Raw genomic sequence first — 26,239 nt, 5'->3', positions numbered from 1 at the left:
CTATCATACACCCAGCATGCCCAGCTGCCAGACAGGATGAGACCTGGTGGCAGGAGCTGTGGCTGCGGGGGCAGCTGTCCCCACATTCTGGTTAGTGAAGGCATCAGGGGGAGCTCTAATTTTTCTATGATAAGAAAACCAAAAGCAAACATCAAAGCATGAAGATGTTGAGAATTTATTTTATTATGATAGAGACACTGGTAGGATTCCAAATTGCATTAAAATTGTAAACATATCAATACAGCATTGCCCAACTGATCTCTCTCTCTCTCTCTCTCTCTCTCTCTATATATATATATTTACAATGGAATATATATATATATATAGAGAGAGAGAGAGAGAGAGAGAGGTCTTTTGTTTTAATTGTGAAAGAACATGAATTTTTGGGTATTTTAAAGAGTGAATTTGGGATTTTTTTATCATGGAATTTGCAGTTTTTAAATAAGGAACATCAGGATTACTGCTAGTCAGGCAAGTGGCAGGACCCAGGCAAAGGAACCTGCTTGGTGCTGGCACCCAGGACCCAGCTGGAGGGCAAATGAGGTAGCTGTATTCCTGGCAGGCAGCTTTGACAGTTCAAAGCAGGTCACCACACTGAGAACATCTTCCAGGCAATAGCTGCCCAGATGGCAGGGTGGGGTCACATATGAGAGCAGTGCTGCACAAAGGCCAACTGTGCAGCCACAGCCCATTGGCAGCTTGCCCAGAGATGCAGATGCCTCTGCTGAGGCTGTACGGTCCCCATCCAGGTCTGGCAGGTGTGCAGCCTTGGGGACAGATGCTGCCGCAGGTGGCAGCAGGTCATATCCAGGTAGCAGTCCCCACAGCCAGACTGCTGCAGTGGGTAGAAGGTGAAGGGAAGCCTAGGTTAGGGCTGCTTCAGCAGTCCAGCTGGTACAAGGGGCTAGTGTCCTCAGGTACCAATTGACTGGGCCCCAGAAGCTGCTGAGAGCAAGTAGCCCTGAGCTTCTTGCCAAGGCAGCTTTTATACAGGATCTAACTCCCCCTGGCTGCAGATCCAAGAGGAGCTGGGCAGGATCATTTTGCCCCAAGTGGCAAACTTGCCCCACACCAAAGGGCATGTCCAGGCATGTGCCCTGAGGGAAAAATCTCCAGCACAAATTTGTGCCACTCCTATTTGAGCAGCTGCAAGAGCATGTGCCTGCACCCTAAGAGGTAAATCTGAGTCTTAGTGGGTTGCTTAGCCTGTTGGCTTCTGCAGGTGGGTTTGCTCCATGGGAAGTTCTTCAGCCAGTCTTCCCGAGCAAAGTACAGTCTTTTAAACAAAGAAACAAAACCAAATTATTCTGCCCTATCCTAGACATGAAGAGGGGAGCCCCTTTTGCTCTGGCTCCAGTTCAGTAGCCTGGCCTCTCCTTGAAATACACTGTTTCACTCACTGCTTGCTTCCTGTTCTCCTGTGCTCATCCTTCTGGGAGCTTGGTAAGCTCACAGTGGGGCACTCCCTGCTTATCCTAACACCTTGCAGTTGGGCTTCTCAACTGGGATGACTGTTCCCTCTTAAAGAGACAGACTGCCTTATTACCAGGGATCCTGGTTTTCTCTCATTTAAAAAAATCCCTAAATTTTCCAAAAGAAAAAAGTAACCCCAAATCCACATTTTCCCATAATTAAAATGAAACACCACTAATATATAGATTTATATATAGTGGTGTTTCATTTCAATCATGGAAAAATGTGGATTTGGGGTTACTTTTTTCTTTCTGAAAACTGGAGATTTTTTAAATGAGAGAAAACTAGGATCCTTGCTTATTAATCAGATTAGAAGAGGTATGTCATCCACCAAAAGCACTCGTTCTGAGTGAAAAAACATTGCACATACAAAGTACAAGTTACATACCCAAATGGTTTTCTGCCCTGCTAAATGCATGTCTTTATAGATGCAACCTGTCTGTTTGCTTTTCTTTTGGATCACATGTGGATTTGAATATTTTATCCCAACAGGGTAACAGAGGGTAACAAACTAACCCCTGATCTTGGGGTTAGTTTCTGTACTGCTTTAACAGAGTTTTTTGGCTGTAAGTCTTGCCACACAATCAGATACAGTTATAAAATGAATCTCTTATGAGTATTTTATTCTGTGTATGTATAGCCTACACCACTCTGTGTTTATATTGAAGAATTAATTCTCTCATAAAAGTATGATAAATATGCAATTCTTGCTGCTGCTATTTTCCTGAAATAATTTGAAAATGGGGTATTAACTTGTGTTTATTTTGGAATACTGAGACAAAAAACATTTCAGATCAATTAATTCAGTTTTCTGCCTATCAAATGCGGCATTGTTGTTCTAGCAGCAATTTCTTCCCATTATCTGCAGATTTTAAAAAATGCTCTTGTCTATTGTGCCAACTAGATACAAAGGGTTTCCGATCAGTTTTTCTTCCCTAGAGAAAACTGCAATCCATGGTTCTTTTGTACTAGCACATTTTCATAAATGCAATAGCCTTGAAAGCTTACATAAAAGTCCCTATAATAAAATAGTTCTAATGCTGGAGAAAAGAAATGCTAACATTATTCAGAACTCATGGCAGCACACCTGCTTTCTCTCCCATCAAGTCAGTAGAGAGAATGGAGCATTATTTTTCCCTTTTATCACTGTTAAGGAATCAGCCAGTGCCTGAAGGACAGAATAATTTTATTAGTTTTATATTTCTCTGACTTTTAAACAGCTAGTATTACTCCACATCAGGGATACTTGCCTCTTATTTCAGTTTTTTTTCTTTAAGTTAGGTAGATGCATTCTGGTAATATTCTTCATCTACTTTCTATGAAGGGATAGTCTTGACTGTTGTAGAATATTTAATGAAGAACTGAGCCATAAAAAAATCATGTTATTTTTGCATACATTTTCTTTTAGTATCTTACTGTAGGATATCTATCTGAGGCTGGAAGTGTTGGAAGTCTTCCATTCATGGGTTATCCAGCCCAGTGTCATAGAGTTCATTTCAAATGCTCCTAATGAATATCCCCAACTGTTGGACCAAACTGTATTCCTAAATTTTTAAGTTGTGCTCATCTCTAAATTGAACCAAACAGAACTAATAGCTTATGCAGAAGAAATAATTTAGTGGACTGTTATCAACCACTGAGTTGTTTTTATGTATATCCATTTATATTTTTTTCTGCAAGAGAAGAGAGAGCATTAGAGTCTAAGTTCATATAAAGTGTTAACTGGAACATACAGTAGATCCTGACAGAGTACAAAACAGAGACATAGTGCCTCATATCTTTTGCAGTATGCTCTGATTTAGGAAGGAAGGGGCCAAAATGTGACCCATAGGAAGACAAATGTGATGCCTCTATGGATTTCAGTCTCTTCCAGAAATTTGCCTGGGACAGATTTCAGATCTTGACCTCCTTGAAGTAAATGGTGCTATTTTCCATTTCAGACCAATTTACCATTTATTGAGGATAATTTTAATCCTAATCCTATCCTTTAAAGCAGGGGCAGGCAATTATTTTGGGTGGAAGTCCACTTAACAAGTTATGGCGAGCTGTCTAGGGCCACATGGGTAGCCCCAGCCCTTGACAGTTGCCCTGCCACCTAGTCATGATATTGGAACAAAAAGTCCCTCTCAGGAGCCCCTGAACTTTGCCACCAGAAGTCCCTTCCTTTGCCCTCCAGAAATACTCTTTTTTGGAGGGGGGGGGGGGGGTTGCCATTTTAGAACCAGAAAAAAACAAATCATACACTAGAAGTCAAACACATAATATAACATATTTTAATTTTATTACGAAAAGTTATTTGCCATTATTTGTGTTGGTGTACTGTATATAGAAGGGATTGCATAATAACTCAGAAATAAAGTCTCACTCTTTTATATTGTGTAGGGGTGTGTGTGTGTGAGTTGTGTATGAGGGGTGCTTGTGGAGGCATAGGGTATGTTGGGGTTAGTGTAGATGTCAGTGAGGGTTGTGGGGGTTGGGTGTGGGTGTGTGAGGTTTGTGGGATGCAGGTTTCCCTCCACACTCCCCTACATGGTGCACAGCCCCTGCTACTGGCAGCAATGGCAGGTGGGAGGGCTCAGGGAGCTTGTGCTTGGTGCAGGCATTGGCACCCAGCAGGGCACAGCTCCAGGCCATGCTGTGCAGAGGTGAGGAGAGCAGCCTACCTGGCCACCTCTATCATGGGGGCTCCACACCACAGGCCTGCAGCTCTCAGACTCCCATGGGGGAAGCCCCATGCTGGACTCTGCAGGGAAGCAGGGTTTGGGGCCCCGTGCACTCCAGGTAGAGTCCAGGCAGTGTGGGCATCTGTGTAGCAGGAGGCAGGGAAAGCAGCTGGCTCCAGTGCAGGGCTTCCCCTGCTGTGAGTGTGGGAGCTGCAGGCACACCATGGTAGAGGAGGCAGCAGTAGCAAGCTGGGAAGTGCAGGGACCCAGATGGCATGGCGTGGCACAGCCAGACACCTCCTAGCAGTGCTCTGTTCCTGGCTGCAACCCAACAACCACAGAACACAGCTGGAGACAGCCCAGCCCCGTGGTTCCCAGATGGCTCCCACCTGCTGTCACTCTCCTCCTCCTCCTCCTCCTCCCTGTGCCTGCCTCCACTGCCTTTCTCCTGCTGCTTTCCTTCCTTCCCTGCCAGCCACCACCACTCCCCACTGGTCTGCTGCTCCTCATCTGCAGCTCTGGCACCATGCAGTTCCAGTTGCAGGGCTGGGACTGCGTGATGCAGCAAGAGCATTATGAGATGGCCAGCTGGGAAGCGTGTGGTGCGAGCTGGGCCTGGCTGGCTCATGCTGCACCAGCAATTCTCCTGTTCCCACCACACCCATTCTTACCTGAATTTCCCTCTCTGGTATAGGGAGGCAGGAACAGTCCCATGGGTGCAGGCCGGAAGCCTCAGCTAAGGCAGAAGCTTCTAGCTAGGGGTGGGGGTAGGGCAGGGCTGGCGGGCCTTGCTGCTGCTGCCGCTGGGTTCTGCTGCCAGGTTCCTTCTGGGTCCTTCTGCAGCTGTCTCCTGTAATTTTTGCAGGCAATCAGAGGCAGATAAATAGTAATTAAAAAACTCTTTTAGGGGCCCCATGGGCCAAATAGAATGGCTTGGTGGGCCACATCTGGCCTATGGACCGTATTTTGCCCACCCTTACTCTAAGGTACTTGTTATGCCATCTGATTTGGTATCCTCTACAAATTGACTATGCATACACTCCATTCCATCCTCCAAATCATTAATAAAGATATTGAACAGGCCCAGCACAAGCCAACGGAGAACTACACTTGATGCCCTCTCCCACTTTGCTATTGAGTCATTGATAAGTACTCTTTAAACACAATTATTCAACCAATAATATTTCCACCTTTTAGTTCCATCTAGAGGGTATTTCCTTAGAATTCTTATACAAATATGATGGGGGACACTGTCAAAAACCTTACTGCAGTATATAACATCCAACGTACAAGATACCCAGGAGAATCATCATGGAAGCGTTGGCTGCTATTTACCACCTTATTATTCTCTAGGTCCTGACAAATTGATGGCTTGATGATAAACTTCAGTGGTTTTTCAGGTATCAAAGTTAGACCAACTGGCTTTAAATTATCTGTCCCTGCCCTTTTTTTTTTAGGATGAGTACTATATTTGATCTTTTCCAGGCTCCTGGGATCTCACCTGACTACTACAGCTTTTCAATAATAGCCAGTGGCTCTGCAATTTCCTAAACCAATTCCTTGGGATTTCTAGAATAAATGTTCTTAGGTCCCACTGGTTTGAAAAAGGCAGTTTACATAAGCAATCCTAACTTGTTCTTTCTCTAATCTAGACTGAGTACTTATTCCCCTGTTCTTGATGCTAATTATGGCTGGCATCTAATAGCTAACCCATCCAAGTTTCAGCTTCCTCTGTGGTGTAGAGGATCAACATTCCCCATGGTCACTGGAGTTCAGCTTATAAGACATGACTGGATGAAGTTACACAGAGGAAAACTATCCTCTGTGGAGATTATAAACTGGGACTTCCTGGAGCTAATGAATGAATGAGCCAACTGTAGAAAGTACTTGTACCATAGGACAGTAAGTCTGGGAAGAGGTGAAAGAATGTAGGGTTCATAGTGGGCAGGGCATCAGTTATTTCAGAGTTAAGGATAAGATTTTAAGTAGCAGCAAGACATTATTTCTTTCATAAGTGACTAATTTTCTTTCTGGCACATTTTCTGACAAGCAGTTTAACTCACCATTGGGGGACCCATGTGATTTTGCTTTCTTAATATTTGATTTATAGTATACAGGCAGAGAAAAAGAGTAGATTGTTTAAGTAGATAATCTAGCTGCTAGACGAACACATGGACAGTTTATTTCAATATTTCCAACATTGGTAGGGTGTAGCAGGATCATAGTGAGGTGTTGGGCAGAGAAGAGGAGATGGGTGAGGTAAAGTGACCAAATTTCAGGGATCAAAATCTAGGTCAAAGTCCCAGTTGCCATATAAAAGGTTATTAGCAACCCTGAAATTAGTGACAGATAGTTAATTTTGCATAATAGGATCACAGGAAAGTAGGGCTGCAAGGGACCTCACAAGTAATCTAGTCCAGTCCCCTTCTCAAGGCAGGATAATCCCCAACTAAACCATCCCAGCCAAGTATCTGTCAACCTGCTTTGAAAATCAATAGTTACTAGTTAGTTTTAGAACTACATGCATTTGTATATTTGGTGAGCATTGCCTGGAACGGTCCTGAGGCCAGTTTTTAATATTTGGGATAAAAGTTACTGTAGCAGGGTGAGGGGTAAGAAGGGGGAGGAAAACCCTGCTCACCCTCTCCTGCTTCCTGCTGCTCCCCACGGCATGCAAACAGGCAGCCAGCAGGGAGTGATTGGCCCAGCCCGGCTGGGCTGTCCATAACCTAGCAACACAGGGAAACCCTGAAAAGCACAGAGAAGCTGCACAGCAGGGGTGAGACTCATCTGGGATGTCTGATAGTTGGTAGCTGGATGATAAGCATGCTGATTGGCAGCCTGTGGAACCAGTGTGAGGATAAAGAGAGGCTGTTACCTACTGGAAGGGGGTCAAAAGGTCACAGAAGTTCCCAGATGCTGCATGTAGGAGCGTCCCTACTCAATGTGACTCTCTATTCACGTGACGTGTTATGGAGCTCCCTGGAGCGGGTGTATTACAGATGTTCCAGCTGAGATTTATGGGAGAGTTCCTTTTTGCCTAGCTTGTCCACCCAATCTTGCCTGCCATGACTTGGTGTACTTAAGAAAAAAGAAAGAGGGGAGCTATTCCCCCTGCTTGGCTGCTATCCTTGTAGAATATGCTTGTTATACTGGCAGTTACAAGGTGGGTATATATATAAGCCTCTCTCTGCTAAGCATTTGAGTGTCTTTGAGGGCTGCAGGGTTCAGAGCGTCTATTTGCACAAACACCCTGGTCTGCAGTACCCTCAATCATGGTTTGGATGTCTTCTTCCACTGCAGGCTTGTCATGGTGTGGTTTGCTTTTCGTTGGATCCTGTCGGTCACCTTTTCTCAAGTCTTCTCCTTCAGGTAAGTGTGGAGACTCCTCCGAGCCTCAAAGGGAGAAAGCTCCTGGCTCTCATCCCTTTACCCATCCCGGGGTGGTCTTTTCTGTTCTTTTTTTCAGTATTGTAATTCTCTTTCATGGAGCTCTCTCCGTGTCTGTCAGTTGACCTTCAATTCACTTTCTCTTTCTTCCACTTTTCTTCCGGTTGCACAAGAATGCAGTTTTTGATCATTCCCTGTCCCGCGCCCAGCCAACTGGAACTGGCAGGAGCTGATAAACTGCAGTGTTCTTGCCCTCCATGCATCTTGTTCCCCAGCTCCTTCCACTTCTTTGGTAAGTATCTGTGCTTGGGGCACCTGCCTTGGCACTTTTTATTTTCTTGCGTTCTGGCAGCACTATCTTTGCTGCCACACTGCAGAACCAAAGGGGAGGAGAGAGGACAATGTGACTTCCCGGTTTTTTGTTGTTGCTTACTTTACTGAACTTTTATTGAGTGTCAACAGAGGTTGTAGTGGGAGTGTAGGGGAAGGAGGAGCTCCCACCCAGCATTGCTCTGCTCCTACCCAGCGTTGCATAGCCCGAGAGTCACTTGCACACTTACAGTGCAAGTGGACTTAAGAGAGTTTTTCTTCAAGTGAGGTAACACTAAGTTTGGTGCCAATCCATTTTACGGCCTCAGTTACAGGGTGAACTCAGACTATGAACTTACCCATTCCCCTTAAAGGGGACGGGGCTAGGACTAATGACCAAACTGTTAAAAGGGGAATTAGCAACCCCATTGACTGTAGTATATTTGTAGCTGAGCTAACTTGGGTATATACTCCCTTTCTCCAACTGAGGGAGATTGTTAGCTGGCAGGTGTGCTGTGGAGTGGGAACTGCAGACCACTCAATTTCCTTCCGTCCCTATAAAACCAGGCTAGGACAGTCAGGGGACTTAACTATATTCAAATTTATTTACATTAACTTATGACAAGGGAAAATAACATGAATATAAACATATGTACAATGTATATATATATTTATAAGATATCTAAACCAGTAACATAAACAATACCTTCTGGGTAAGTGACATAAAACCTTATACCAGTGCTCTAGATACAGGTAAGTCACAGGTAAGTATCTGATCTGAAACAGATAAACCCCAAAGATAAACTGAATCCCAAGGGGAAACCCCTATGCCCTTGGGCTTTTCTCAAGCCCTACAAAGAAGCTGGTAACTTTAGGGGGGCCCTCTCAGTGGGACCTCCCCTTTCAGGAGCCCTTAACTAACCGGGGGGGGGAGTTTCCCTCCCCATGTGGGGATCCTCTTTTCCCTGCAACTCATGACTCCCAGACCTGGAAAGTGGTGCTTGTCTCTCACCTGCAGTGGGCTTCGGAGGGGTCGCTGTCCCCTGGAACAGGGCTCCGCTATGCAGGGCTTCTGGGGCCTCTGGCTTGGCCCTGTCAGCTGGCTTGGTAGCCCAATCACTGTCTGGCTCTCTGGACTCAATTGTTTGCTATGGGTAGGAGGCCTGGGCTGCCTCATGTAGCACCAAGCTCAGTCCACTCCCAGACCCTCCGTGCAGTGCCGCCTCCACCGAGCTCCCAGCCTCATTCCAGGGGTTGAAGACCTGAGCTGCCCAAGCATTTCTAAGGTCCTACTCTGTGCACAGTGTCTCTGGCCACACACCAGAAGTTGCAGCCCTGAGCCACCTCACGCAGCTCCCAGGGTCTGGATGCCATGTGCCGTCTTCAGGGGCACTTCTGAGCTACTGCTTCACCCTGCTGAGCAGCTCTCCTCAGCTCTTCTAAGCCCCGCTCTTCTCTCTTCTCTGTCCCAGATGTGTTCCCCTCATGCTGGGCACACAGCTCCTTTATATGCTCTAGGGCTCTGCCCCTGAAGTCTTCCCGACCTGAGTGTTGCAGTCTTCAATCAGGTCCGGGGGGGGAGGGGGGGGAAACTCCTCTCCACCTTCCTTCAGGAAATGGGCATGACTGAACTCCTCTTGCTGCCTCCTGATTGGGGGATGAGCTCCATCAATCAAAACAGCAAGATTTCAAGCCTTGGACTCAAATCAAGCTCCAAAAGCCAAGTCTGCTACATATTGAAAGCTAAATCACCTCCCTTTGTTATCAATAAATTTAACAGTAAGTATGGTAGGTGAGAAAACAGAGGTGAAGATCACCTACGAGCCAAATCAGGTCAAAGGTAAAAATTGACTTGCCACGATCCCTGATCCTTCCATAAGCACATTTCAGGGAATGCTCAGAAATGCCAGAAGCAGAGAAGTAACATTCTCTTAACAGAAATTGTCCTCCCTGGGGCTTTATTTAAACACTCCTGCCAAGCAAATAAGAGGACCTTGAAGAAAGAGTTTGTACACTCAGACAAAAAATATCCAAGCATGTTCCAGCCAATAACAGCAGATGGCAGTTCAAAAGACAGGGGACATATGCTTATGATTCATGAAACTTTACAAAAGATTATTGGAACTTTAGACAGACTTGATGCTTCCTTGTCAGGAATGGAGCCATCTCTGTATGGCAGAGGTCTAGGATGATACATATTTGCAGAATAATATCAGTTGCTGCTAGAAAAGTTGCTGTTTAGGTCATATCTTGATCTGCAGGGAAGATTACATGGTACATATAACCTTGTCTTGAGACTTTTTCCAGAAGGGGCTCTGTTCCTGTATGTACAAAACTAGAATTCATGAAATAAAAATTGCTTTTCAGAATCTTTCCCCTTGCAGACATTGTTAATTAGAGGCAGAAACAGGAAGACAATAGAGGATACATTCTTTCACCAATGTTTCATTTTTAGTTAAAGAAAATTCCAAGTAAACTATTGTTGACAGACTAAATCTTGAACAATTCAATGCCTATAATTCTTTTACTCTCTTTCTTTTTAGTTGAAGCATTTTTGCCAGCTGAGAAATATCATTTTATACCATTGCTATAATAACCCAGCAATGCACTTGTTATTAAAGATGTGAAACTATGAAATTATGTCACGACATTTATCACAATTGACAGTGATTTTATATACTCACAGCTGCTCTTTTATGTTTTGCTAGATATTTAACTTACTGGAATTCTATACTTTCAAAACATGCATACTGTGTTACAAGAATGATGGGAAGGGAAGGAAGTTTTTGGTATCAGAATCTCTCTATAGAATGCTTCAGAGCCCTGGAAATCAACAGGAGTCTTTCCTATTAACTTAAGCAGGCTTTGATGAGACCTCTGTCAATGCAACACCTATTAGTTGACTAAATATTATAATAACTTGCAACTGTAATATCATTCTTGTGTATATAGGGTATGAATAGTCAAGAAGGGATAATTGGAGAGAGGGCTATGATTGCTCCCTCCTACCTGGCTGTTCATGAGACATGGACACATTACTAGCCATGTTTCTCACACAAGCCCTTGGCTATAGAAAGTACAATGTTTCAACTGTAATAGCCCTAAGGGCTGTTAGGTTCAAATGGACCTTTACCTACTTTTTTTTTTGACGATGTTCACAAACATATCATAAATAGGTTTGATCCTCAAAATATATTCATGATATGAAGTTCTGTGTTATTTGGGTTAGATTAACTAGAAATAAACTCAACAGAAGCTTTAATTACAATAATTTGCACTGAAGGTTCTGTCTATTTTAACTTATAACCCAAGTTCATAGTCCTCAATCATTTCTATATTTGGTTTTCAACAAAACCCCTAGCACTCATTTTTTTAAACTTTTTTTTTTTCTAATAGTGATACAAAAAACTAGAACTCTTGGTTCCAAAGTGATACCTGTTATTAGACCAACTGGAAAATGGCAAGAAAATTGTCCTTTTCTGCAAGCTTTCAGGATCAAAGTCCCTTCATCAGGCTCCGGGAAAAGTGTAGAGGGTACAAGATGGTAAAAAGTCCCCATAGGTAGGAAATAAACTTCATTTTTGCACAGAGGGAGCTGAAGATGGAAGCCTGTCCCTCTGGGTCCATGAGAGTGTCTTTGTGAGCTGTATTGAGTAGCTCTTTGATGTGATGATCAGGTAGAATTCCTTCCCTGGAGGTGTCAGATGGCAGGCAAGGAGACAAAAAAACTTCCCTGTTGTTCTGTAGTGAAGTTTAAAATCCCAAATCAGCTAAAATTCAGCATCTTCCATGTTTCAGGGGTGTACTTGGTAGCTGTGTTGGTCTGAGACAAAAAGACATACAAAAAACTAGAACTCTTGTTTCCAAAATGATACCTTGTATTAGACTGTTACAGAGTACCTGGGTACCCTGCTCCTAAATAGGGGAAACTGCTAGGGAAAGAGCCCTAGCAGTGAGTAAAGAGCACAGCTGTTGATCACCAGGGCAACCAGAGGTGCCCACACCTGCCAGTGGTCAGCTGACTGAAAGGGGCAGGGCCTGGCTCCCTTATAAAGTCTAGGGGTTGAGGCCAGAGGCAGTTTCCTGCCAGCAGCCAGAGAAGAAGGAGCTCTCCCTGAGCAACGCTGCAAGGAGAGGCCTGACTGCAGGTACAACCCAAGCCAGGTAAAGGATGGCGCATCCCTGGGATGTTTGAGTAACGTGGTTTTAGCCAGGCAGCTTTAAGTTCTGTTATAGCTGAGGGGGTTTGTGTTTGTGTTGCTGTTTAAAGACCGGCGGTTTGGGTGAGGCAAATAGGGTTTGGAGGAGGCCTCATAGGGGACCCACAGCAGTGTGGGGTCCCCAGCGCCAGTGAGGGTGCAGCATTCGGGGTGCACTGACCCCAGCCCCAGAGAAGGACCATTGGCGAGAAGCCCCGGAGAAGGGGGGCAGCATTACAGAGAGGCCCCAGAGAAGGGGGGCAGCATTATTGAGAGGCCCCGGAGAAGAGGGACAGAGCAAGACAGGGCCATGCAGGGCCCAGAGAGGACAAGGGGGCCGAATTATAACAGGGCCCAAACAGAACAACGTCTTTTCCATCTGCGAGGCTTGGGGCATGGTACAGGGGTGGTTGGAGCCATGCATGGCCCATAAGGCAAGGGTGCCCCTGCAGCACCCATTGCGGAACGGGACTCACGAGGGGTCTGGGAAACCATGGGGTGTCAGCTTTTTTCAAGACATGACCAAGAGGGCGTAAAAGGCAGCCTCCCTTATATACTGTGTCATCAAAGATGAGGCGGGCAAAAATTTGAGGGTGCTCTTGGGCCAACTTGACACGGGAAGGGGGCCTTGAGGAGATCACAGCCCTCCTGCAGGACCCTGCGCCATGACATAGACCAACTGGAAAATGGCAAGAAAATTGTCCTTTTCTGCAAGCTTTCAGGATCAAAGTCCCTTCGTCAGGCTCCGGGAAAAGCGTAGATGGTACAAGATGGTAAAAAGTCCCCGCAGGTAGGAAATAAACTTCATTTTTGCACAGAGGGAGCTGAAGATGGAAGTTTGTCCCTCTGGGTCAATGAGTGTCATTTTCTAATAGTGTGCACTCAGATCTTCTATATTTGAAGACTTCATAATCTTCCTGCCACTGCAGCCACTTGGTATGTTATATCCTTAATTTTTTTAGGTGCCTGCTCCAAACAGTAGTTTTGTAGCTTACCTTTTGGCAATGACTGACGAGTCATCTAAAGCTGAACAGCCCACCATTTGTTTATTTCTTTTGAACTATCTAGATCACTTTTGATGCTGTTTCTTTGGCTTTTATATGGCCAGGGTTCTATTTTCTCCAACAAATAGTCCTTAGACAAAGGCAGTTATAAGGCATCTACCTCTCAAAGCAGTATTGAGGTCTCCGAATGTTGGCTGTTGCAGTTTAGTTTGTGGAGAAAGATTAAATTTAATATGGACAAGTATATGGCACTACACTTAAGAAGAAAGTCAAATGAACATATACAAAATAGGGAACAACCTGTGGGTTTTACTAAATCACAAACTGCACTCATGGACCAACACCGTGCACTAACCCCATGCTATATCAGGCCTGTGGACCAACCCCATGCACAGGATCCGACTTCCGAAATGGCCCTGTGCTACTAATCTGACCTACGGGGCTGACTAGGTTGACCAGCACTGGGCTAGACAAGTACTTGTCTGGAATGCTTTAGACAGGGATGATCCTGCCTTGATGAGTTGTTTAGACTAAACCAATTCTTGGATGAATTTTTTCATGTCAGGTAAGTCATGGCAAACATTTTACCATCTAACTATTGTTCACAGCTATCTTCAAATAAAGTTTTTTATCTGTTTAGCGAAGGTCTAGGTGTGACCTGTTTAGAGAAGTTGCATTAGAGATGATGGGAAGAAGAGGAAAGGTTAAGATAGGAGAATATGATTCTGAGCAAAAACGTGAATTTTTTTTTTTTTTTTTTTAAAGGGAAGGGAAACTGTTGGGAACAAGTTGTAGAGACTAGAAAGACTATCTTGTGATGTATTTTTAAAGATGTTTACTTTATCTCTGCTCTGCTGAGCCAAATGCCCCAAGAAAGCACTTCTTAGATACAAAGTAATCACAAGCTTTCAATTAAAATAACTTTTCTCATTCATTATGAAGGGAACAAAAACAACAACAAAGAAAAGCAGAGATCTCTATAAAAGAGTACAAAGTATATTGCACAGTAACATACTTTGTGAACATACTCTTTGTAACATACTCTGCTGCATAAGAGGGCTTCTGCTGCCTCCAGAAACAGAAGATGCCTAGAAAAGTAAAAAGCCAACAAACAGGAAACAAGATCACTAATTACCCAACTGTATACCCCCACATGCTTCCCACAGTTACTTCTGCAATGAAATGAACATTAAGTTTTATACGTGTAAAAGCTCTGTTGTGCGGCATCCTCCGGGAATGGGGGATGCTGGTTAATCAAATATGCTGGTTAATCAAATGTGCAATGTCTGGTGCACTCCCTGGTGTCAATGTGCCAGGGGACAGGAAGTGGGCTCCCGTGCAGGCTGCTTTGCCCTGGGCCATGGGCTGAAGAAGTGACAAAGAAAAACTTGGCTCGTGGTGACGAAACCAGAAGTCCCTGGGTAGTGGTACTCTGGTTTCACTTTTGCCATGTCTCTCGGATGCCAGTTAGTAGAGTTTTCTGGTTAATAAAGTTCCGGTTAACACAGCTTTTGCTGTCGTATGTAAGGTACCAAAAAGACGGTATATCCATGAAAAGCTAACTTGCCCAAGAAAGTTTCTCTTTTTCACCACAGAAATACTGTAGTGATGGCTGGAAGGAAAGAGAGATCAGGAATATTATCAAAGTATTGTTTTGGCTCCTTGGAAACCTCACAAAACAGTGATTCTGTCAATGTTTTATTGCTATAGACCTTATGATGGATTATTCTGAATTCTCAAAGCCATGTTTTTCACCCCGGCAGTGTGCAGAGACCCAAAAGTCACCACAAGGAGAACTCCAGTGGGGCAGGAGAAAAATCTACTGGTTGGACGCAGTTAAACCTTCACTGATCCCTTTGTTGAAATGGTCATGCTAGAAGTGAGGACAGAGTGAAGAGGAGGAGCCTCTGGTGCACATACAGAATGGCAGGTATTGTGGGCTGTATCACACCTATATGCCATGCTCACAAAGCTATCACAGATGAGACCAGTCCATGGATCTACTCTGAGTTGCCCTAGGAGTCGCACCATCCTCAAACCAACCCACAGCCATTAAACTTTTTAAAGTCCTGTGTGAATAGACATTAATAAAGCTTCATGAAGCTCTGTGATTTAGGTAAGAAAATATTATTTTCCCTGTTCTATGAAAAGAAAGAAGGCATTAACGGACTTTATGATCCTGTGATTTGTCATCTAAAATGTTAAAGGACTCCAGGTTGCAAAATAAATAAGTAGCAGACCTAGGATTAAAACATGGGGCTTCATGTTCTCCCATGCTCATGGTACACACATTTAAAACAAATAAAAAAAATAAATACTTAACCTGCAGCTCAAACCACTAGCAGCTTTTTGTGGTGCACCTTTGTCCACTTACATTTCAGTAAAATGTTGTGGGACAACCTGACCCAGAGAAACTAAATGCCTGAGAAACAAAGTGACAGTGTAGAATATAAACCGTCAGTTGGAAGGCCTAACTCAGTTTATTTGTAGTGGTAGCCAACAAAGGAAAATGAGCTGTAACACATTGCAGAATATCTTTGGGATCTAGAGGGTGGAAAAACAATAGGAAAAAGCCTTTATCTGTGTTTCAGTCTTGTCATGAACATCTTAAGAGAGGTAAGGTGACAAGGGACAATAGTGTCATTATGACTTTCTATATTCTGCTTCTCTTATCTTATCCAAATGTTTTCCAAACCTTTGAAAAGATTAATGTTTCTAATAAGTATGCATTTCTTCCTCTTAAGCAAGGTGCTGATAAGCCTTTTAGATTAGCATATAGTGTGGAGGATTTAAGTCTTACGGAGAAATTCCCAGTTGGTTTTCTGAATAGAGTTCGGAGCCAAACTAATTGACAGTCACCGTGGAAAGAGAGGATTAGGATGAGCTAAAAAAATGTAAAAAAGAGACCAAGTTTTGCGTTCATCATTTGCATATTTGCATGGTTTTATTTTGTATGAATGAAACTGCCATTAGTGTATTGAGATGGCATTGCAATATATATCATTTGAATCCACCAGGGTGATGAAATGATGGTTCACTGGATGCATCAACCTCTTTCTGTAAGCAAAACTAGAATCTGATCAAGATAGAAATTGATGGTTTATTAACAAATGCTGCTCTGAAAACTTATCTGGAGCCAAATGCAATTGAAATACAATAAACTATTTGGGACTAGAGCCTAGTCTCAGTTACAGCAGGAGGAATTCAAAGTCACTGCCTGGGCTTCAGCAAGGTTAATCTATTTTTTTTCTCCGATCTGTGATGAGGATCTGGCCCACCAACTTCATTACAGTGATAGGAAAGAGTTAAGGAAATATTTTCCTGTTGTTAGGACCCTATGCTCACAAGACAGGTTCATAGTCTGTCACTTAATTGCATTACACTTACTTGCTACCAGACCAAATATAGCAGTCTGCTCTTTCTGTTCAAAACATGGGCAGTAGCGAGGTCAGATGAAACAGCCTGAGATATTTGCATCACTTTGTCTACAAGGCCAAACTTTCCGAACTGTTCATATATTATCAAGTCCTGACTTTAAGATCCAGGCATATAGCTGCCCAAATATGTGTATGGGTGTTTAACGTTATGCATCCAAGTCTGAAACTCTTGATCTAAACTGGAGGACACAGCCAATACAGTCCTCATTTGCTATAGACTCTCAGGGCTCTCTTGTAGTCAATATAGTCAATATATACCAGCCACAGACTTCCTCTACTGTGTGGAAGGTGTAGGCTGCTGATGAGGGCCACAACAGGTTACCTTCCTCTTGAGGCCTACTGGTGCCTAAACCCTCTGCTCTCTTCCCTATTCAGTAGTCTTTCCTGCCACATCTTGATGTCAAAATGAGCAGGGGACGCTTCACAGATGGCAAGGCATGCTTTTGAAGAGGTAGGCCATGTCTGGTCTGAGGCTCCCGGGCTACTTTGACCCAGTTTTACTCTCATTGAGCCCTATGGCTCAGGGCCCACTGTTCAGGGCCACAAGCTTCTGTCTCAGCTCTAGTCACACCCCATGACCTCAGGTCAATGGAAAATGAAAAGCACAAAATAAAAGCACTATTCCTGGTTGAAAGAAATGCCCTGCACAGGGTTCACCATACCACTTGGTGTCAGGTTCCAAGTAGAAAGGAAAACAAAACAGAAAATGTCTGGGGTATTTATTTTGCTTCTTCTGTAGATCCCCAGCTTCTCTTCACTTGGGGCTGCCTCCTGAGTCCTCTCACCTCAGCCTGGCCTTCGGTCCTCACACCTGTCAGAGAAGGGTCCATTCCCAGTGGTTTCCACAGCCAGACTGCCTCCCCTGGCCTGAGGCTTGGGCTTATACAGGACTCTCCGGGTCATATGACCCCTCTACTTTCCCCCCACCCCCCCCGGGTCATGAGCATCTGCCTGCACCCGGACCCAACAGCCATCTTGCTTCAGGCTCCCTGGCCTGTGAGTTTGCCTCTGGTGTCACCACTGGGGTATAGGCAGAAGAGACAGAGATGAAGTGAAAGGACCTAGGGGCAGGGGAGGTGGGCACATAACCAGGAGGAAGGGACCTCTACCAGGGAAAGGATGCACCAGCAAACATGCAAAATAAGATAGGAGAAGGTGGAGGGAGGGGGGTTAAGGAGGGGGAAAGGGCCAAGTACCCCTGGATCCTCTTCCTATTCTAGTAACAGGGTAGGATCCCCATTACAGGAGAGGACAGGAACTCCCTCCCCCCCCCCCCAAAAAAAAAAAAGCCTCTGGATCTCTAAGCTTGGGTTAGGGTATCCTCTAAGAATCCCATCAGGCAAGGTTCCTTTAGTAGATGTAATATCTTTTGTTGACCAACTGAGTAGTTGGAAAAAAGTTTTTAGCAAGCTTTTGGGCACAGTCACCTTTCTTCAGTCATAGGAAGTCTCTGTTGTTCTGAGATTCCAAGGAATGAGAGAAGCTAAAAGTGTGACAGGATGTCAGTGAGAATGTAAATAGGTAGAAAATGGAAAATTAAGAAAATGAAAGGTAGAGCAGGGAAGGGGAGGGGAGAAGAAAGTGGGGAGGCGACAGCCAAAGGTGAGTAAGGGAGACTGAAGTAAAGAGGCTGTTTGTGAAAAAGAAAATAGCTGGAAAGTAGGAGGACAAAGGACAGAAAAGTAGAGGAGGGGAGGGAAGTAAGGGGTGGGGGGAGAGAAAAGTATAAGAGGTAAGGTCTGTAAGGTGCCCTCTTTTTGAGAGGGAGAGGTCGTTATAGTGATGCTTGTTGTTGAGTAAAATTTCATTGTTCATCCTTTCTCTTAAGCAGTCAATGCAGCACTCAAGGTTTGAATTTTGTCCACTGTAAGGTGTCCAATCTGAAGTTTTTTTGAATTTATTGGTGTCAATTTTTTCGTTGATGCTGTCACCAAATTAATTAGTGTTGAAAATGGATTCCTTTTGGTTGTGGAAATGTTCCTTCAGATAAAGGCATTGAAAAAAAAATCTTCTAGTTCTCCACAGAGTAGTATCTTATTTTGGTGTTTTTCTGGACAGAAATTAAGGCCTTTTGAAAGGACAGGTTTTTCAGCTTTGGTAAGTGTGTGCATGGAGAGATTGATAATATTAGAGGGTTGATTGAGTCCTTCTTTTTTATCAAGTATGATGTTGAAATGTTGTATGGTATTGATACAACAACAACAAACGTAACTATAACAACCTCTCCCTCTCAGAAAGAAGGGCCATAGAATCTCTAAGATCCAACCACCAAATAGTAATAAACCAGCAAATAAAGGAGGAGCTGTAGTTATCCTTAACCAAGAAGACTACATAAAAGAAGCCAAAAGACAGCTGTCTGACACCACCTACTACAAAAAACTAGAGGAAGATCCAACTACCTTTTCCACCTCAAAATTCAAAATCACCATCACATCATGTCCATCAGAACTGCAAGAAAAACTTCAGACCCTGATCTTTCCACTACCCAATCCAAGTACTTTTTACTTGCTCCCTAAAATCCAGACACAAGGAAACCCTGGCAGACGTATCATTTCAAACCATGGAGCCCTAATGGAAGAAATATCAGGTTTTATCAAATCCACTCATTACCCAAAAACCGAGTTTCATCCAAGACACAACAGACTTCCTGTGAAAACTCAAAAACATAGACCACCTTCCCAGCAATACCCTTCTAGCCACCATGAATGTCACTAGCTTATACACCAACTTCCCACACCAGGACGGCATCCAAACCTGCCTTACATATCTACAAGAATGAGATTACAACTCAAGAGTACAGACTTCAGGATATCACTGAACTCATATACTTCATCCTCACACACAATAACTTCAGTTTCAACAACAAACACTTGTTCTATATCATGGGCCTTTGTACAAACCGCATTTTTTGCCCTTTCATGTACTGCAACTATGTGTCTTTTTGCATGAGCAGGATTTCCAGACTCTTTAAAAGTCTTCCCTGTTCATTAAAGTAAAAATTCTCTGACATAGTTTAGTTTGGCTCACTGGGAATTAAAGTGTCACATCTGTGCATTTATTATGTGCAAACACAAAGGCACTCAAAGACGTGTAATGAGCCTCTTTGTCCACGAGCTGGCTGCAACTTTTTTGTAGTTCACCCCTTGGAATTGCTTTTGCTTTTGAATTGCTTCCGCTGTTTTTTTTCTTCTGCAGTTTGCCAGCTCCCTGTGGCATGAGCATGGACACAGGGCATGGGGCAAGGGGTATGGGATGGGGGGCCTCAGGCTGGGCGTGGGCAGTACTGGACTATCCTACTGTCCTGTTGCGCTGTCTGGAGACCGGGCTTAATTCATTCAAAAACCTAGTGCGTGCAAACACTTACACGAGGCTCCAAAATAAATAAATGTAAATTTTGTAAATCTATTTAATTTAATAAGGATTAAAACCTGTGGTGTAAATAGGCATCCCATGGGCACAGCTATGGGCACCAAAATGGCCCCATAATATGCCAACCATTTTATGGCCCACCTGGAAGAAGAATTTCTTATGACCTGCACCATCAAACCATTACTATACCTGAGATACATAGATGACATTTTCATCATTTGGACTGAAACCCTGCTGTCTCTAATTGATTTCCACCAAAAATTCAGCAATCATCACCTCTCCATCAGACTATCGCTTGAATACTCTAACACCAGCATTTCCTTTTTGGACACCATGATCAATATCCAAAACAGTAAAATTCAAACCACCATATATAAGAAACCCATGGACCAAAATACATATCTACACAGAACACAGCAGTCACCTTAACACAATAAGAAAGCTGTAATTTACAGTCAAGCTCTCCAATACCACCAAATTTGCACCAAGGAGATACCCATGATTGCTGCCTCACCAATCTCAAAAGGGCCTTCACCTGACAAGGACACTCCTCCAGAGAGATAGATCACACTTTTGAAAGAGCTACCTAGAAAACATATGAAGATTTGCTGCAGTACAAAAAGAAAATTCCCAGAAATAGCACAACATTAGTTATGACATATCACCCTTCCCTGGAACCAATATGGCAAATCCTCAAACAATTGCAATATCCAAGCCTTTAAACAAGCACTGAACCTCACTAACCTCATCACCAGAAGCAAAATCCCTATGACCCAAACCACAGCTAGTGGATCCAGACCATGCCAGCACAAGAAATGCAAAACCTGCCAACACATCTCCACTACCCCCACACTAATTACACCCCACAACAGAACCATCACCATTCCTGGATCTTACAGCTGCACCTCCAGGAATGTTATATATCTCATCCAGTGCACCAAATGCTCTGACAGAAAATATGTAGGAGAAACCAAACAACATCTATGCACCATAATGAATGCACACTGAAAATCTATCAAAGACAAGAATACCCAACTACCTGTGTGGGCACGCTTCTCACAAGACAATCACTCCCTCTCTGATCTCTCAGTTCTAATCCTCAAAAGGAACTTACAAAACACCTTTCGTCGAGGAGCCCACGAACTTCACTTCATAAATTTACTGGATACAAATAATCATGGACTCAATATAGACATTGGATTTATGACACATTACAACCTGCTGATCATCTGACTCACTAGATACCTGGCATACATGACCGCTTACACTTTTCTTCCACCCCCCCCCCACTTTCTCCTGTCCCCTCCCCTACTTTTCTGCCCTTTGTCTTCCTAATTTCCAGCTATTTCCTTTTTGACAGACAGCTTCTTTACTGTAAAGTCTCCCTTACTCACCTTTGGTCCCTCCCCCTCACTTCCTTCCCCCCTTCCTTGCTCTACCTTTTGTTTTCCCAATTTCCACCTATTCACATTCTCACTGACATCCTGTCACACTTGTAACTTCTTTCATTCCTTGGAGTCTCAGAACAGCAGAGACTTCCTATGCCTGAAGAAGGGTGATTGTGCCTGAAAGCTTGCTAAGAACTTTTTCTGAACTACTCATTTGGTCAATAAAAGATATCACATCTACTCAAAGACCTTGCCTGCCTATGTCCTTAGACCAACATGGCTACAACCAAAAACCCAGCTCTAAGTATCTTCTCTTTCTGTCTCTCTGTAGGGTCTGGATTCTCCAGACTAAAGCTGACAACACTATACATATAATCATCACAGATATTATAGAATGAAAAGATTCTATATATGTATGTAATGTAAGTCTCTTCAAGCTATAATATACAACATAATGGATGCATAGGGATCTTCCGGGTTAAGTTAGGGGATCACAAATAGCACAATTCACTCTATGCAATGGAATGTGGATGGATGGATGGGTTTATGTATCACTTAATAGTTGCAAGATGGATTATGGACTTGTTTTCACCAGGAAATTGACCTCAGTAACTACTATGGAATAACTGTTCCACAGAAACTATTTTGGAATTTCTCCCCATGTGCAAATTTCATTCCGAAATAAATGTGACTTTGTTCCAGAGTGATGATTTCACTCATAAATGTGAGTGATGCATTTCCAAATAAAATAGATGCCTACCTGGGGGTGTTATTTCAGAATAGCAATACCAGTCAGTTTGCTCATTATAGTTGTTATTTCCTCGTTGTGTTTGCTTACCATGCCCTCTGTCTCCCAGTTGGCATGGTTCCCATGTAAGAGGTATCTTTAAGGGTGGATGAGAAGTTCTCGGTAATATAGCACCATGATGAGGGGAAGTAAGACAGCAGAGATTCCTGATACATGTAGTGTTTGTGGACTGGACTTATTGCACAAGGGAGGGACTAACCTCTCTTCTGAGGGGAATAAGTTCTGAATTTGAAATCTGGTTCAGATTAGCTTTCACTTAAAGACTTTCTCTCCCCTCCCCAGAGAGGTTGACCAGTCTGTTCATTTTGAAAAACATTTTTTCTCATGCAGGGGAATGGGACTGACTATTTGAAATGTCTTGTCTATCTTTGACCCATCATGATCGTTGACTATGACCCGTAACTTAGCTTGGGATATGTAAATATAATGTGAAATACTAGTGTAGTGCAGAATGAAGTGAAAGGAAGGAACTTGAGAATATAAGAGAATCTCAGAATGCATTATGCCATGTGTTGCCTGAGATCTCTCTCAGTGAAAGAGAGAATAAGAAGAACTCGAAATTGCAGAGTTCTTAGGAAAAGTATTCTGGAGATGCTAAAGATACTTCAGAGGGACTCTTGACAGCTAGTAATTTGAAACCATGAGAAGTGCTTGTCCTTATTGCTGCTTGAAGATGCGGAAATGCGCTTCTGAGTGTCAAAGTAATTTCACAAAATCATACATAACAAACTGACAAATTTGGTGGACAAGCAACATGGAACAGAATGAAAATCTTCATCTCTCACCAGTGCTTCCTCACAATTTCAGGTGCCTGTCTTTTTCACATTTATGATTTCCTGCGGAAATCAAGGCCAGAAGCTTCTCCATTTTCTCAGGTCCTGCATTTTTGCAGTACCAAGGGCAATTGCTATGCAGACTGCTGTAAGGATGAAAAATCACATCACCACTATAACTCTTGACTCATCTGGTCATGTGTAATTACCTCACTACTTTCTCTCTCTCTCTCTTTCCCCATTTTTCTCTGATCTCACTGGCCTCAGGGACCTTTAATGGCCCTAACTACAGCCTTCCATCTCCTTCCACCTTGGCTCATCTTCACTTCTCCCTTTCAGGTAAGTTTTTATATTATCTTCCTATTATTGTCTTGGTCTGCCTTGAGGTCTGATACACTTTGGCTCAGCTTCTAAAATCTTCCTCACATGTCTTATTTTATCAGTTCTCGCAATAACCCCTGCCCATTTCATTCTCTGTGCTCTTCTCTTGCTCAGCACATCAAGATTTTTGTGAAGGTCCACAGATCTTCATTATATTTCCTGCTCCATACTCTGATTTTTAGCACTGCACCAAATATTTTCCTTAGCACTTTGTTTTCAAATGCTAGCAGACTTTTTCTATTTGTCTTTGTCAGCGTCTAGGATTCACATCCGTATAACAAGTAGGGCTGTGCGAGTCAGCAGCGATCTGATCCAGCTTCAGATCTGGCTGCTTGGGATGGCTGCAATCTGATCTGGAGCTCTGGACAGGGTTTCTGCCTCGATCCGGCCGAAGCAGCTCCGAAGCTTCGAGGCTGCCTTGGAGATCCGGCCATAGGGTATAATGGGGAATGAATGAAAGATCTATAACTTTGTTGGTTTTAGTATGATTTAGATGAAACTTGCAGGTGTGGTAGCTTCTGCTAACAGCATGAAGCTTGCCAAGTTTCAAGAAGATCAATGCAGGGGCTTGGGGAGAACTGTACCCCAAATTCTTGAAAGCCAAACTCATATCACGGCTGTGTGTTATATCACAGGGGGCTGAAAACTACAGGGATGGTGGCCCCTGGTGAGATCACAAATCCTGATAAGTTTTAAGAAGATCGGTGCAGGAGTTTGGGAGGAACTGCATCCCAAATTCCTGAAAGCAAAACTGTCACATCTATGTGTTACAACACAGGGGGGTCAAAACTGCAGGGCAGGTATCTCTTACTGCGGCCACAAATCCTGCCAAGTTTCAAGAAGATCGGTGCAGGGGTTTGTGGGGAACTGCACCCCAAGCTGCTGACAGGCAAAACTCCTGTCACGTCTATGTGTTACAACACGGGGGGGGGCAAAACTGCAGGGGTGGTAGCTCTTACTGAGGCCACAAAGCCTGCCAGCTGTGTGTGTGTGTCCTAGAGCAGGCCTGAGTGAGTGCTGGGCCCTGCCAGGCCACGAAGCCTGCCAACTGTGAGTGTCTCACTGGGGGAATCTGTCGTTTGGGGCCCTGCACCCCAAGCTGCTGACAGGCAAAACTCGTGATATGGGTGAGTGACACTGTGTGTGTGTTAAGGTGCACCCTACCTGGCACCGGGGCCTCTGCACAACACAGCCATGTGCCCCACTGAGGCCTCCTCCTCCCCTACAGCCTCACGCCTGGTCCTTCACTTTATATGACAACAGGTACAATAACTTAGCTGGCTCAACACCAGTAGCATCATCATCAGCATCATAGGTATCCAAATGGAACTGTCACAGAGCCTGTCATTTTATAAAGGAATTGACAGCAAGAAGTAAAGATGTTGTGTTGTGTTGGATATATGATGTTACTAATGGTGTGTGATGGCTTATCTTGTATTTTTATGTCTATATGTGTATTATGAAAAAAAAGGAGTACTTAAAAATATATATATCTTTGGAAGCTTTAGGGTTGAAAACCCCTTTGTCAGGCTGAGGAAGTACCTGCAGTTGGTCCTGGATGGAAGGAATAGTAAAGAAGCCAAAGGCTGGCCTGGCCCACAATGCAGGCAAGAAATCCAGACAGTGAAAATGGAAATGGAGGCATCAGGAGGTGAGGCACAGCCTGGGGTTGGAGGTAGGAGGAAAGGGGGATGTAGCAGCGCAGGTAAAAGTGCAGAGGTGCCTGGGGTGTCAGATGTCCGGCAGGTCACAGCGTGCTAGAACTCCACTGTGTATATTGAGTCCATGAGTTTCTGTACCTACTACCTAGGAAGCTGATGAAGTACAGTTCACTATTAGGTGCAGCCTGTGTGCCACGCAACAAAGTTGGCATCATGGACAGCCTTCACCATATTGGCCCATTGTTGGTGACCATGAACCCGTGAGTGAGCTTGGCTTGCCCAACGAGCCACCCCTGCACCATGTGGTTCATGGCCCCCATGATCTCCCTTGCTGTGTGGGACTCATCCAACACCTCGGCTTGCAGTAGAGCCCACCGACGGCCTGTCTGAGTGCACCAGTGCCCCGTGAGGGAGAGGTAGGCGTGATCACCACCCCGGCTGCTCCACATGTCAGAGGTGAAGTGCAAGGCTACCTGTGGCCCTGCCTTGCACAGCTCCTTCCTCAAGTACTCACTGCATACCTGATACAGGGAGGGCACCACTGCCCTGCTAAAGGTGGTGCATGTGAGCACTTTGTAAAATGGGGCCAGAAGTGCTACGAGCCACCTGAACCCTGGTCATTCAACTGGGGAGAAGGGCTGGCTATCCAAAGCAAACATCTCCCCAATGCTCTGAGTGATCTCGCGCACCTTGGGAATGTGCCCTGCTTTCTGTCCACCTTTCTCCCAGTGGTCCAGGGTGGCCTCTGCTTTGGGGGTAAGGGAGCTTTGGAGCAAGTGGGGGACTTCCCTTTCGGCATACTTGCATTGGTGCCAGGCTGAGCAGCAGGAAGAAGGGCAAGGGGGTGCTTCCTCAGATGCAGCAGCATGGCCGTGGTGGAGAAATGTCTCACATCCTTGCCACAGCTCATGATCTGTCTGTCTTCTTCCACTGTGATTTTTTTCTATATTCTGGGTCTCTGTGTATGTGCGTGCGTATGTGCAAGCAATCTGTGCCTCCCTGCACAGTGATAGATACCACTGGCTGGGAAAATACAACTTTCTTTTTGCAAAGTTTCCAAGACAAGTTTCCAAAAAAATAATTCAAAGAAATAAATTGAATTGTAATACTACTAATAATTGAATAGAATAGCTAAGCTAAACTAACCAAAGCTAAATCCTAACCACTCCTTTATAACATGAAAAAGCAGCAGGCAGGTCTCAGTCGCACTGTTCCTCTCTCAAAGAGTCGCTGACAGGGAATGAGCTGCAAAAAGCAGAGAAGGGCTGGAAACAGGAGCTTTTATACTTTTTGTAGTCCTACCCCAAAGATGCTGCCATTGGAAATGTAGCCAGGGAGAAATCTTTCTCCCTGGCTACCTACAGACATCAGTCTTCCCCTGCCC

Source organism: Alligator mississippiensis, chromosome 1 (assembly GCF_030867095.1).
Source record: "Alligator mississippiensis isolate rAllMis1 chromosome 1, rAllMis1, whole genome shotgun sequence".
NCBI classification, from domain to species: domain Eukaryota; kingdom Metazoa; phylum Chordata; order Crocodylia; family Alligatoridae; genus Alligator; species Alligator mississippiensis.
The sequence above is the reverse complement of the archived record's forward strand: the minus strand, read 5'-3'. Positions refer to the sequence as shown.